The sequence below is a fragment of the Oryza sativa genome, chromosome 8, assembly GCF_034140825.1.
Source record: "Oryza sativa Japonica Group chromosome 8, ASM3414082v1".
NCBI classification, from domain to species: domain Eukaryota; kingdom Viridiplantae; phylum Streptophyta; class Magnoliopsida; order Poales; family Poaceae; genus Oryza; species Oryza sativa.
In genome coordinates this window covers 16,600,791-16,615,808 of record NC_089042.1, presented here as the reverse complement: position 1 = coordinate 16,615,808, position 15,018 = coordinate 16,600,791, and the positions used below count along the sequence as shown (strand labels likewise).

The window sequence follows — 15,018 nt, the reverse complement described above, 5'->3', positions numbered from 1 at the left end:
TTGCCACCGACCTAGTTCCTACTGGATAAGCTAGATATCCATTGTCACTGATATTAGGGTACAATACCTAGCTCAGCCATGTCTTACATCGGTTGCCTATTGCCATGGTCATATGTCGTAGGCTCTCCGGACCTTCCATTATATTTGAGAGATGAAGTGAATAATTTAAGTCATCAAACAAACATGATGAAATATTCGACGCCTCGAGAGAAGAATATTAGAGACATTGCTAGACCTTTAGCCTGCCAGTCAACTTCAGTCTGATATGTGCCCGTCAAACCACTCGAAGGCGGCGACCAGATGTGTTACATATTCAAGAGACTTGACAAAAATGGCTAAAGATCTACAACATCTCAAATATTCTTAACTCATACTCATATGAATCTAGTTCCCAGGATGTGCACTAGATTCACACTTTCATCTTAAGCATGGACATACATAGCAAAATACATCTAAAGCAAATAAAATTCAGATTACAACTACTTAATAGATACATAGGCCGACCGGCCAAATATAACTATATTAGAGAACAGCGGAAGCTTGACTACCCAATCCTCAAGCACACCGACTAGGGGTTTACCCCATTAAGTTCAAATCCTAGAAGAAGCAGTCGAAACCCGCATCACTCAAATTAAACTAAGTCTATTCCTGCAAAACATAAATTAGACAAAACATGGCAAGACTCAGTACATTAATTTGATTAATGTACTGGCAAGAGCACTATCAAACCTACATACATGAAAGCTCTAAGTCAAAGGAAGGCTATTTGTAGTCTCTATTTTCAGCATAAAGCAAATTTTACTTCGCAAACCATTTACAACGTAATTTAAGCAATATGTAAAGCATATTAATCATGGCATGATATCAACATAAATAGATAGACATCATTCCCTTACAACACAACATAAATAGATAGACATCATTCCCTTACAACACAACGGGAAGTAAGGCAATGTATCACATATACCAATCTCATCATTATCTCAAAACATTTAGTTCCAAAAGCTTTTAGAAATCACAAGATTATACCCATAGCACATCATCATGTCGCTCATGACCGTGAGCACGGCTAATCGATTAGTTTTTACAACTCTGCAGAGTTTGTACAGCTTTACCCACATGATGTGAATCACTCTAGTTTGTCCGGTACCCGTCGGTACCACCATACTCTACACATTGAGTATGGTCTAGAGGTCACGACAAGGCTTTTACATTAAGTATTGTCTAACCTTGCATGAGCACGATACGTGTTCCTCCATCCTAGGCCATACACGTTATATGACCTAGAACCATTAAGTAGCGGGCCCACGCTTTAAACTTAACGCCGTGGTAATGGACACAACGGGAACCCACCAACGTGGCACAACATCATTGTATTGGACACACTTAGACGCCCATGCTATGAATCGGAACAGTACACTCGTCCCCTCATGGAAATCACACACGTAGGGAATTTATCATCCTACGATCGTACACTTAGGAACAGTACACTCGTCCTAAGGTTCAACACACACATGGGTAGTTCCTCTAGGTAGCCCACAGTACACTCGTGGCCCCTACCTATATTACAACGGCCTCCCGAATGCAAGGTCAGACAAGTGCTTAACTTAATAGGCCAAGGTCCCCCCATAAAGACACATGTGGATGTACGATAAACATAATGGGTGATATGATGTTCGGTCCTTAATCGACTTAGGCGAACACTCCCCCTATCGATATGCAACTACTACCATATGCATACCACTTGCCGCCCAAGTCTAAAATCATATTTTATTTGACAAATAATCAGAGAATCACCTCTGAACATAATGTTTAATAAGGAGTTCCAAATAGTATATCAAGTGACTCATAACCATGTTTTATTTATCACTAAGCAAGGCTAAGCATTTGCACTTTATAAAAGCATAGTATAGTCATATGAGCACAATTAAAGTACTCTAATTAATCCTAAGGTTCAAAACAGCAAGGGATGATTTTCAAAGGGGGTTTCATGCATCTTTTAAAGGAACAACTACAATCCATAGTTTTAAAAGTACCGATAGTTAGATATACGCGTGCAACTTTACAATCAAAACATTTAGCCAGAAAACATGTGATTCAATGTGTTCAAAGGAAGGGAAATACTTGCGTTGGTTGATATAATACCTCCCTGAGATCAGCTATAAGTCCAATCACCTCACCGATAACGATTTCGCCGTCTAAAAGAAATAACAGTAACGATAAATGCCAAATCATGTAAAAATCTAAAATGCTCTTAAATGCATGAGTTTACTAGTGTGGTTAGGTACTGATCTAAGATGAATTTAGGTGAAAGAATTTTTATTTTATCATTTTGCATCTGAAAGTTATTAATTTTCAAAGTTTAATACTAGCACTAAGATTAATTAAGCTTTATTAGTCCTTAGGTGCACTTTAGGGTCAAGTTTTTGTGAAATGATGGCTTGCTGCAGTAAAAGGGATGTTCACAGGAGTTCAAAAAAGTTGGTTTCACATTTTTCTAGAGTTACTATGAATTCCTTATATGTTTTACAATTTATAACGTGTTCTAGGCACATAATCTCTATGTATACATGGCTTTAGAAGTTTTATGTCCAGAACATGTTCTATTTGCTAGTGATGCATAAAAATTAATAATTTAGCTAACCAATCTAATCTTAGTTCAAAATTTTAGAGTTTATATTACTCTATTACATATTTTATAAGTTATGGAGTGTTCTATGTTAGTCACTTAACATATCAACCTAGAAATTGATATATGAGCTAAGTGTGCCAAGTTTTAGTGGTTAGGGATGGAACTTATGTTTTCTCTGGTCCAACAAGTTTGACTTTGATTTACTTAGAGCTAGAGTGCATTTATATATACATTTATACATATATAGTGTTTAACTATTTTTATTGTGATTAGCACCTAAGTTATCTATTTAAAGTTTATTGACACATTCAGTATATGAGTTGCCAGATTTTATTTTACCTATTTTTTTTATGTTCATTACTTTCTGGTTCTACAGAAACTTAGTTCACTCCAAATGGACTAAAGATGAATTTTCTACAAATTCTACAAATTTTACAAATTAAAGGTTGCCCTAGGTTGGTTATTCTTTACATAAATATTTAGGAGCTATTATTATACAGTAAGCTTATATTTTAATTTTACAACTTGGAAGTACATATCTTGTTGATCCTATAGAACTTGAGTTTACTCAAAAATGAGTTGAAATGAATTTTATATAAACCTCTAAAGTTCAGCTTATCTAAATCTCAATATTTTTAAAGATAATAGTTTTAGAGGCATTTGGTGTAAAGTATATGCTTTTATTTCCCCTATATATAGTGTTGGTGAATCTGTAGAACTTAAGTTTGTTCAAAAATAAGTTGAGATGAATTTTGGTTGCATTTTATAAGTTTGGGTATGTTTTGTGTATGATTTATCTTGGATAAATTTTAGTGGCAAACCTTGTACAGTGTGTGTCAATAAAATAAAGTTCATAACTTTGTGAATCTGTAGCAACTGGAATCATCTCAAAATGAGCTACTTTTCATTTAATATGGATTTTACAAGTTTGAGCATTTTTCTGCAGAAAATGTAAAGCTTTAGTGATTTTCCCTTATATTTTCAGATTTTAAGCTCATGGGGTCCACATGTCATCCTCTGCCAATATACAAAAAGGCCTCTATGGTTCCGAGGAATAGAACCCGCAGTCCAACATGTGTCTATGCCACAGTTTATAAAAAGTCCCCATATTTCTCTTGTATTTTCAACATGTGTCTAGCTACGGTGGCCATAATCTATGACGGCGTTGGTGCGAGCGGAGGTGGTTCTCGGCATGCTAGGGCATGTCGAGCTCTGGCTCGTTTCTATACGAATGGGTGCATGCATGCGTGTCTACTGGGTTCTTGGGTACTCACTGAAGCTTGACCGCAGCTTGGATTGTTCTGAACATCGGTGACAGTGGAGAAGACGACCCGGCAGCGACGGAAATCGGCATGGCGACGGCGTCGACGTTCCTTCGGTCTTCAAGCTGCCAAGGACAGGAGGGAAACGGCTTAGAGGGAACCTAGAGATGCTCTATCAGTGAGGAATCGCGCCGAAGCTCACCCGAGAGTGAGGAATGGGCGACGATGGCCGGCGGCCGGACTTAAGGTAGACGACGCCGATCTCCCTCCACGTTGCGGCATTGGCTGGGAGCCTGGGATTCTTGAGGGATTTTGAAGAGGAGGTCGTGGTGATGATGTTGGGGCGATGGCTTGGCCGGATTTGGTCCACGGAGGCCAGCGCGACGATGATGATGCAGCGGTGGCACTCGGTGCGTGCTCCAGAGCGTCGGAGTGCGCGGTCGCGTTTCCGTTTAACCGCTGCATGGAATGGGACGAAATTAGATGGAACGGGGACGGCATCAAGAGTGAATTGAGGAACGCAAAAGAAGAGGAAACGACCGTGGCTCCATGGCGTTGGCGACCTTCGTCTTCTCGGTGGCCGGCGATGGAGATGAGGGCGACGGAGAAGTTGAGAGCCTCCTCCTCGGTTGCGTCGAGGCCACGTGTCGAGCACGCCCAGAGCTCGGCTGGCTCTGTTTCCCTTCGCTCTCTCACCGTCTCTGTTTTCTTGTCGGCTGAGGAAGGTGAACAAGTGTGAGGACAAGCCAGTGAGACTGTCATGTGCGTCCAGGGCGGTGTGGACTAGGTGTGGGTATGAGGGATGGGTAGGATCTTGAGTGAAAATCGATTTTCAGTTATTTCCAGGATTATTTCTCTTCCCCATCTTTGTTAGTTCATAGATTAATTTGTGGTGTAGATAAATCCGTGTGGATTTTACTGGAGGTAGGTGAATATATCTAGTTTCCATTTTCTTTTGTTCCACTCAAAAATTATGGATAGATTGCTCACAGAAATTAGAAGAAGATGGGCTCATTGGAAAATAGTTTGAATTTTTAGGAGACCTAAACAGATAAGATAAATTCTGGAAAACTTATATTTGTTCATGATAATTAACCTAGTATTTGAATAAATTATTTCCCCTATACACTTTCATGCAGTTTAATGCACATTTGGTGAGGGTAGGTTTTAGCCGATTAAGGATTATAATTAACATACTATGTGACAGGTTTGACTGATTTATTTGAGGTATCAAACTTAGTTGTTAAACTATTTAACCTCATTCTCATGTCTTTACAATTATTGCTCAAGTGTGGTTATGGGTTTGCTTAGTGAAACTTTATCTTCTATTTATGCTCATGAGTTCTAATATGCAATGCCAACCAAATATCCAAATGTACAAAGAAGACTCAAGTTGAACCATGCCATATGTGTGTATGCATTTCTACACTTGTGTTTGCATTTTTGTCCTAGGTTATAAATGAAAAATTTTTAATTTGCCATCAAATTTTATTGATGCAAGAGATGGATCAACTTCACCTAGGTTTTAAAAAATGGAAATTTTTGGTCCACAAAATTGAAGAACTTTTCCTTTCCATAAAAATCCTTAATCCTAGAATTCGGGTATGTTACATCATCCCATGACCTTAATTTTTCACATCAATCTCACTTCTTCTTATTGACCTTGTGCCCCTGCTTGGAGTGGCTAGATTGGGTAGCCACGATCCTATGCTGGCTGGATATGGCCCTCTTGTGCCTTTCCTCCAGCGCTTGTTAGTGGTGGTTGTCGGGGGGGGGGGGGGGGGGGCGGGGGTGAGGAGAGATAGGGTGGTGGTGGGACGAGAGAGAGAGAGATGTTGGCGATAGGGTAGAGAAGGAGAGGACGGTTGTGCACAGTGAGAGAGTGTGTGAGAGAGAGGTTATGGGATCTACCTCAGCCTCCTCGAGTGCGATGGTGTGGAGGGATGAGAGGAAGATCTAGAGCGACATGCTGGTGGTGGCTTTTGGGATAGAGATGGAGAAGCATGCAGCGATGATGGGGGAGAGAGGAGGATGATGTAGATGGCAGTGGTAGACGTACAGGGAGGGAGAGAGATGCATGTGATAGCAGGAGATAATGGAATGGAGGAGGCTGGCAAGTTAGGGATTCAATACTTAACATGTTGGGTAGCTTCACTAGTTTAACTGTTGGTTCACAAATAAAACTGGCAATGATTGTGATTTTATCATTCCCGGTTTTACTGTGAACTGGCAGCGATATTATTTTTAGTGACAATTTTAAATAAACCACAATTGATGATTGTTCTTTGGTAGTGAGAAGAACATGCATGTGGTTGCATTAAGTTTAGGGATGCAAGTGGGGAATCATGTTACCTACATAAAAGCCCACTTCATAGTTCATTTCTCACTTGGTAGCATAAATTTAACTAGAATTGTGGTAAGAGGGTGAAAAAAAAGCTACTTGTCTATCTCTTGTGGACTTATTAATTTATTCCTGTGTTAATTAAGGTAGTTTGGTGGCTTTCAATGCATGAAATTTTCCCTCCCTAACCCATGGGTATTTGGCAGGTCCTCCAACCCATCTTACAACCACTTGCGTTTCAAATAATTTCATGCAAAGAAGTTCCAAAAATCCCAAAATTCATGAAATTTTGATGGTTTGAAAGCATGATTGTAACAAAATTTTGGCTTTTTTTCGAAAGTGTAAACCCTGATTGTAGCTATGTTTAGCTCTAAAAGAATGTATTGTACCTATGTGGGTATGGAAAAAATGCATGGTTAATCTTGAAATTACCCACGCCATCTAGAATTGAAATGTTGGATCCGATCCATTTGATCAAGAGCAATGAATGGCCCATATCTGATCTAAGGTACAATAACAAACACTAATACAGAACCAGGCATCGTGAACGGCAATCTGTGATGGACGCCAGCAGCCCATCATAGAGGTAGTCATCTGTATCAGGCCAACAAAAAAAATCCCTATTGAAGACTGGGATTCATGGACGCACCTGTCATCGATGACCCCTCATCGGGCGACGGGCTTCATTTTCAGCCTGACACATGTCATTTATGACCGTCCACAAGAAAACCCCATCACCGATGAGGGGTCATCACTCATTAGTGATGGGTCCGAGGTTACCATCATCTTTCGCGGGCTCCAATTAACAGCCTGCTACATGTATCTAGAGTCCCTATATATAACTCCAAACTTGGTGAAATAGTTATCGCAACTTAATTAGTATACTGTTCACATTTCGGGTGAGAGGGATAAAGGGGTGAAACTTTTCTCCTTTTTTGAAGAAAAAAGAATTAAAAAACAGCTCTCTGGGCAATAATAAATAAACCATGGCTACAAATTTCCTAATGCATATTGCATGAGATATTATATTTAATATTTATTCACATTTACAAATGGATAGAAGTTGGATGTATGGAGTTGACTGATGTATTAATGATTATATAAGTGGCGTTGCAGATTTCATTGAGAAAGAGTGATAAATACAATAGGTATATGTGTTTAGTGTTTATTCTTCAACCTATGTGCTTGTTAAGATGTTGCATTATAAATCGTATGAAATCATGAATTTTAATTGTTGATTCAAGCTTAATTGTAAAATCTTTGGTTCATGGTTATACTTTTATGTATGCTTGTTATGTTATAGATGGATTCGTCTTCTTTTTATTGCAACACATGACTTAATATGCTATATGTATGCTAAGCTCTTGAATATTAATGAACATAATTCTTATGCTTGATGAAATCATTGTCAAAAGGGGGAGAAGTAATGTGAGAATTTTTGGGAGGGAATTTCTTTCTTTTAAAAAGGGGGAGAAGTTTTCTTTTGGATTTTTGAGCACGATGTGTACGTTTGTACGAAGTGTTTTTTTTTACCACTTTTGTTTTTATTTTTCCAAACACCAAAACATTTTTAAAGAGTTTGCCAATGTGTTCATCAAGGGGGAGATTGTGAAATCATTGTCATGATTAATATTTGTGATGAACAATTTGCTATGCAAATGATTTAATCAAAGAATTGGTTTGAGAGTATGTGTGAATGTTGGTGTGAGTGCGTGTGACTAATGTGGGTCAGGTTGTGATATCTGTGCCCAGGAACGGTTGTTTTGTCTGATTGTATACAGGTGACTTGAGGTCAGCCTTAGTCAATGGTGAGGACCGGGACTATACTCAGGGAGGAGCAGAGGTCTAGTGCGGTCGGGATACCATGTGAGAAGGTGACTAGAGTCAGAATTCTTAGAGGTCAACTTCGGTCAACGGTGGGGATCGGGACTAAACTCGGGGAGGAGTTGAGGTCCAGACGGTCAAGGATACCGGGTGACGAAGTTGAATACGAGATGACACACGGTGGATGGATACTGTGTGGGTGAGATCTTCGCAACGGGCTTCACGAGGTGTGCGTGCAAGCATCGGTGTTCACGAATGAGATTGGAAGAATTTGGAGTTGAGTATATGGCGCTACAGTACGGCGAGGTACTGTAGCAATATATATGGGTGTGGTATATATGCAGGTACAGTGCTGTGCATGTGTGGCTGCAGCTCGTGTATATGCATGTGTACAGCATGTGGTGGCTCGGCTTGGTGAACAGGCCATTGGCCCACGTGCGAACGGTTCAGCAGGATGAACAGGCCTGTTGGATCAATGACGTGTGCATGAGGATACCGAACGGGAGTAGGAGACCGAGTGCACACTGACAACAGCGGAAAGGAATCCGTTTCGATGTGGTTTTTCTGCAGCCGGTACTGCTGATTTGGAATATGAGGGTTTGAATCCTATCGTGAATAGGAGTTCTACACCTACTTTGAGTAGGGGGATTTTGTGGTATAAATAGAGAGGGAGCGTGAGATTTCCCGGTATCGCTTTTGAGAGCAATTGAGTTGAGTTTTGAGTTAGGATTTCAAGTTTAGTCAAAATTTTTGTAAGGAGTACTGTTGGTGCACTTTGTAAACACAGAGAGAAGTAATAAAGTCGTCATCCACTTTAAGAGTTCTTTGATTTATGTTTCACCGGGTTTCGGCGATCCAACCGGTGACTTACCGGCGGCATCCACTTGGTCAGACCGGCAGATCAATCTCGGTCAGACCGATCTCCGTTGAATTCAAGGGTAACTTTTATTTCCGCTAAAAGTTTTAGGTTTTTACCCCCCCTTTGGTTGGCTTAGTTATTGCTATTCGATCCTACAAGTGGTATCAGAGCCTTGTTTTCTTCTTTGTATTTTTATCGATCTAGAGTTTTTGCCATGGCTACTCCTGTTAGGTTTTCAACTAAGCCTCATGTTTTCGATGGAACGGATTTTTCTCATTGGTGTAGTAGGATGCAATCTTATATTATGGCTGAAGATTATGATATTTGGAGAAAAGTTTCTCATCCTTATGTTATTCCTGAAGCTATTAATACAGCTGCTGAAAAAACTGCTTTTGAACAAAATTGCAAAGCTCGCAACATTCTTTTGAGCGGTATTTCTCGTTCGGATTATGATCGTGTTGCACATCTTCAAACTGCTCATGAAATTTGGAATGCTTTGAGTAACTTTCATCAAGGAACAAATAACATAAAAGAACTTCGTCGTGATATTTTCAAAAAGGAGTATATTAAATTTGAGATGAAACCTGGAGAAGCTTTGGATGACTATCTTTCTAGGTTTAATAAAATTTTGAGTGATCTTAGATCTGTTGATTCTTCTTATGATGCTAATTATCCACAATCTGAGATTTCTCGTCACTTTTTGAATGGTCTTAATATGTCTATTTGGAAGATGAAAGTTACATCTATTCAGGAGTTTGTTGACATGTCTACTTTGACTTTGGATTCACTTTACACAAAATTGAAAACACATGAGATGAATGTTCTTTCTCGAAAAGTTGATTCTAAGTCGACTGCTTTGGTTTCTTCTACTTCCTCTTTGGATGTTGATGCTTCTTCATCTAAACCTTCTTTTCTTGCTGTTTTTAATGCCACATCCGATGATCAACTCGAACAAATCGAGGAGGAGGATTTGGCTTTGTTTGCTAACCATATTGCTCGAGCTATGAATAATGCTAGGAACAGGAAAAGAGGTGGTCCAAATCGGTGCTTTGAATGTGGTTCAATTGATCATCTCCGTTCGCATTGTCCTAATCTTAGGAGAGGCAAAAGAGAAGACAAAGATGTTGAGAGGACAAGCAACAACAAGCCCAACAACAACAAGCCGCAAGGTTCATCTCAAGCGAGGAAGTTCAAGGAGAATCTTAGAAGAGCTTTTGATCAAGTCTATGCTGCTTTTGAGCCATCAAGTGATGTAGATGGTGAGAGTGGAGATGATGGTAAGGGAAAGAACATCTCCGGTGTTTGCTTCATGGCGCGTGGTGAATCGGATATTGAGTATGAAGATCATGAGGTAAGTGCTTTTGAAGAAGCTATTAATATTTTGAGTGCAAAAAATATGAAGTGTGAGAAGATGTATAGAAAACAGGAATTTATCATTGAATCTCTTAAATCTGAAATTGATAGATTAAAATCTCTTATTCCTAATGATGATGATTGCTCAAATTGTGAGGTTTTAATGAATGAGATTTCAAAAATTAGAGATATTAATGCTGCACATGATTTGAAAAATAGATCTTCTCTTGCTTGTAGTTTTGCTTTGCATACACGCACTTTGGATGAGTTGTTTTTAACTAAAAAGTTGTTGCAAAAATATCAAATTGCTTTTCATGCTAGTTTGATGTTTAACATGATTTCTGCTAAAAAGTTTAAACAACCTCATGATGTTTTGGATTGCTTAACATGTAATTTGAATAGGATGAAACTAAAAGATGCTTTAGGTCGTGTTGAGTACATGGAAGATGTTGTGAAAAACAATGAAGTGCTTTCTTGTCACGCCCTGAAGTTCCCCTCCCTTGCTCTAAATTCATAAAATAAATCGTCCGAAGAAATTGCCCCAAGTGTCGTAAAAGCAAATGTGTCATGGTAGATTGTGAAAATTGTGCTAATTTGGAAAAAGAGGTTTCTTATTTGAAAAATTCTTTGCAAAGATTTTCTGATGGTAAAAAGAACCTCAACATGATTTTGAATCAATCTAAGGTTAGTACACATAACCGTGGTTTAGGTTTTAATCCTTATGCTCATAATTCTAGACATCCTCCTGTTGTGTTAGGTGTTGGTGCTAGAAGTGGTGAGATTTTGGTTAAACCTGATACTAATAAAATTGTGTTTAAATCTGCTGGTATCATGTCTACTATGAATGCATCTTCTTCAAAATCCAATGTTGTGCATGCAAAACCTCCTGTTGCTGCTTGTGTTGCTAAGTCTTCTAATTCTAATAATGTGTCTAATCATTGTGAAAAATATACTTATTCTTTTTGTGGTAAAGATGGACATATTGTTGGTTTTTGTTTCAGATTAGCTCATAAACAGAAAAAGAAGAGAGAGATTGCTTTTGCAAAATCAAAGTGGCAAAAATCTGGTTTTCCCTCGAGGAAACCGGTCAGACCGCAGTGGGTCCCGCGGTCGGACCGGCGACCGGTCAGACCGGCTTCTGTGCCTGGGTCAGACTGGCCTCGGAGGAATTTTTCTGAAAATTCTAAAATTGATTTTGCACGTGGATATATGCCTATTGGATCTTCTGGTCGTGTGTCTCAGTACTGGATTCCTAAATTTTTATTATCATCTAACCCCAGTACTGAGGCTTCGACTACTTCTGCTTGTGTGTAGGTTTTGGTGGCAAGGAAGGAGAACGTGTGGATCGTGGATTCCGGATGTTCGCGGCACATGACCGGTGATAAAAATTGGTTCTCCTCCCTCAAAAAGGCATCCAAGACTGAATCGATTATCTTTGGTGATGCTTCTACAAGTGCCGTTCTCGCTACAGGTTTGGTAAAGGTAAATGAAAAATTTGAATTGAAGAATGTAGCTTTGGTTGAGAACTTAAAGTACAATTTGTTTTCTGTTTCACAAATTGTTGATGAAGAGTTTGAGGTTCACTTTAAGAAAACTGGAAGTAAAGTTTTTGATTCTCGTGGTGATTCTGTGCTGAATATTTCTCGCTATGGAAGAGTGTTTAAAGCTGATTTTGAAAATCCTGTTTCACCTGTGATAACATGTTTGGTTGCTAAGTTTGATAAAGATGTGATGTTTTGGCATCGTAGACTTGGACATGTTGGTTTTGATCATCTCACTAGGTTAAGTGGTTTGGATCTTGTTCGTGGTTTGCCTAAACTTAAGAAAGATCTTGATTTGGTTTGTACACCGTGTCGTCATGCTAAGATGGTTTCTACTTCACATGCTCCTATTGTTTCTATGATGACGGATGCACCGGGACAACTATTACATAAGGACACCATTGGTCCGGCTAGAGTGCAATCTGTTGGAGGAAAGTGGTATGTGTTTGTTATTGTTGATGATTTCTCTATATATTCTTGCGTTTTCTTTATGGCAACTAAGGATGAAGCTTTTCAACACTTTCGTGGTTTGTTTCTTCGACTGAATCTTGAATTTCCTGGTTCTTTGAAAAGAATTCGAAGTGATAATGGTGGTGAGTTTAAAAATGCTTCTTTTGAACAATTTTGCAATGAAAGAGGTCTTGAACATGAATTTTCTTCTCCTCGTGTTCCTCAACAAAACGGTGTTGTTGAAAGGAAAAACCGTGTTTTGGCTGAGATGACTAGAACGATGTTGGATGAATATAAAACTCCTAGAAAATTTTGGGCTGAGGCTATTAACACTGCTTTCTATATTTCAAATCGAGTTTTCTTGCGTTCTAAACTTGGAAAAACGTCTTATGAACTTCGATTTGGTCATCAACCCAAAGTTTCACATTTGCGTGTTTTTGGTTGCAAATGCTTTGTCTTGAAATCTGGAAATTTGGACAAGTTTGAGGCACGTTCTACTGATGGATTGTTTCTTGGTTACCCCGCACATACTCGTGGCTATCGTGTACTTATTTTAGGGACTAACAATATTGTTGAGACTTGCGAAGTTTCTTTTGATGAGGCTAGTCCAGGAACTAGACCAGAAATTGCAGGTACACTGTCACAGGTTCAGGGGGAGGATGGTCGTATTTTTGAAGACGAGAGCGACTACGACGACGACGACGAGGTCAGCTCGGCCTGTTAGACCGGGCGCCAGGCTGGTCAGACCGCCGGCACACCTCCGGTCAGACCGGCGTAGGATGTGTGGTCAGACCGGCCAGGGTCGTCGGCTGAGGGTTCTGTTGATGCTGATCGAGATGGTCCTCCAGAAATTACTACTTCGACCAGTACTGATACAGAACATGGATCAACTTCAGAAGTCACCGCTCCTTTGCACATTCAACGACGACATCCGCCGGAACAAATTATTGGTAATATAGGTGAGCGGACTACAAGGTCTAAGGTAACGACTCATGATGTTTGTACAAATTCTGCATTTGTTGCTTCTTTTGAACCCAAAGATGTGTCACATGCATTAACTGATGAATCGTGGATTAACGCCATGCATGAAGAACTTGAAAATTTTGAGAGAAACAAAGTTTGGACTTTAGTTGAACCACCTTCTGGACATAATATTATTGGAACCAAGTGGGTTTTCAAAAATAAACAAAATGAGGATGGTTTGATTGTGAGAAACAAAGCTAGACTTATTGCTCAAGGTTTTACCCAGGTGGAGGGTTTGGATTTTGATGAAACTTTTGCTCCTGTTGCTAGAATTGAGGCAATTAGACTTTTGTTGGCTTTTGCTGCTTCAAAAGGTTTTAAATTGTATCAAATGGATGTTAAAAGTGCTTTTCTAAATGGTTTTATACAGGAGGAAGTTTATGTCAAACAACCACCAGGTTTTGAAAATCCTTATTTTCCCAACCATGTTTTTAAATTGTCTAAAGCTTTGTATGGTTTGAAACAAGCTCCTAGGGCATGGTATGATAGACTTAAGAACTTTTTGCTTGCAAAAGGTTTTACAATGGGAAAGGTTGACAAAACGCTTTTTGTTCTTAAGCATGGTGATAATCAACTGTTCGTTCAGATTTATGTGGATGATATCATCTTTGGTTGTTCAACTCACGCTTTGGTTGTAGATTTTGCTGAGACTATGAGCAGGGAATTTGAGATGAGCATGATGGGTGAGTTATCGTACTTTTTGGGATTGCAAATTAAGCAAACACCTCAAGGTACTTTTGTGCATCAAACGAAGTATACGAAGGATCTTTTGAGACGGTTCAAGATGGAGAATAGCAAGCCAATTTCAACACCAATTGGTTCTACAGCTGCGTTGGATCCTGATGAAGATGGTGAAGCTGTTGATCAAAAGGAGTATAGAAGTATGATTGGATTTTTGTTGTATCTAACTGCTTCTAGGCCAGACATACAATTTGCTGTGTGTTTGTGTGCGTGCTTTCAAGCTTCTCCTCGTGCTTCACATCGTCAAGCGGTCAAGCGAATAATGAGGTATTTGAATCATACACTTGAGTTTGGAATTTGGTATTCTACTTCATCTTCTATATGCTTAAGTGGATATTTCGATGCTGATTTTGGTGGTTGTAGAATTGATAGGAAAAGTACTAGTGGAACATGTCATTTTCCTGGTACATCATTGATTGCATGGTCTTCTAGGAAACAATCTAGTGTTGCTCAATCAACTGCTGAATCTGAATATGTTGCTGCTGCTATTTGTTGTTCACAGATTCTTTGACTTTTATCTGCTTTGAAAGATTATGGTCTTACTTTTGAGAAAGTACCTCTCTTTTGTGACAACACAATGCTATTAACATTGCTATGAATCCTGTTCAACACTCACGCACAAAGTACATTGATATTCGCTTTCACTTTCTGAGGGATCATGTTGAAAAGGGAGATGTTGAATTGCAGTTTTTGGACACAAAGTTGCAAATTGCTGATATTTTCACTAAACCTTTGGATTCTAATCGCTTTACTTTTCTTTGTGGTGAATTGGGCATAATTCATCCTTTTGGCATGGTTTGAGGGGGAGTTTGTACCTCATGGTTTTATCAAGCAATAATATGACAATGAGAAAAATTGATAAAAGAGAGCTTTGATTATGCATATGGTATTTTCTTGTGCATGCTAGCAATACTTTGAAGGTTTATTTATCTCTAGCATAGCTTGTATGTATTCTAGTCTTTTCATGAGATTTAGATTTTGCTTTTAAGGGA

At 39.1% G+C, this 15,018-nt stretch overlaps 1 long non-coding RNA gene across 1 annotated transcript; it reads right to left on the bottom strand.

Moving 5' to 3' along the window:
- Positions 1 to 209: 209 nt before the first annotated feature.
- LOC107282000 (uncharacterized) lies at positions 210 to 4,584 on the bottom strand. The gene is made up of 4 exons (XR_010734624.1): positions 4,097 to 4,584; positions 3,907 to 4,019; positions 2,146 to 2,198; positions 210 to 648 (listed from the first exon to the last, which is right to left on the bottom strand). It is a non-coding gene; the product is annotated as an uncharacterized lncRNA (long non-coding RNA).
- Positions 4,585 to 15,018: the final 10,434 nt, after the last annotated feature.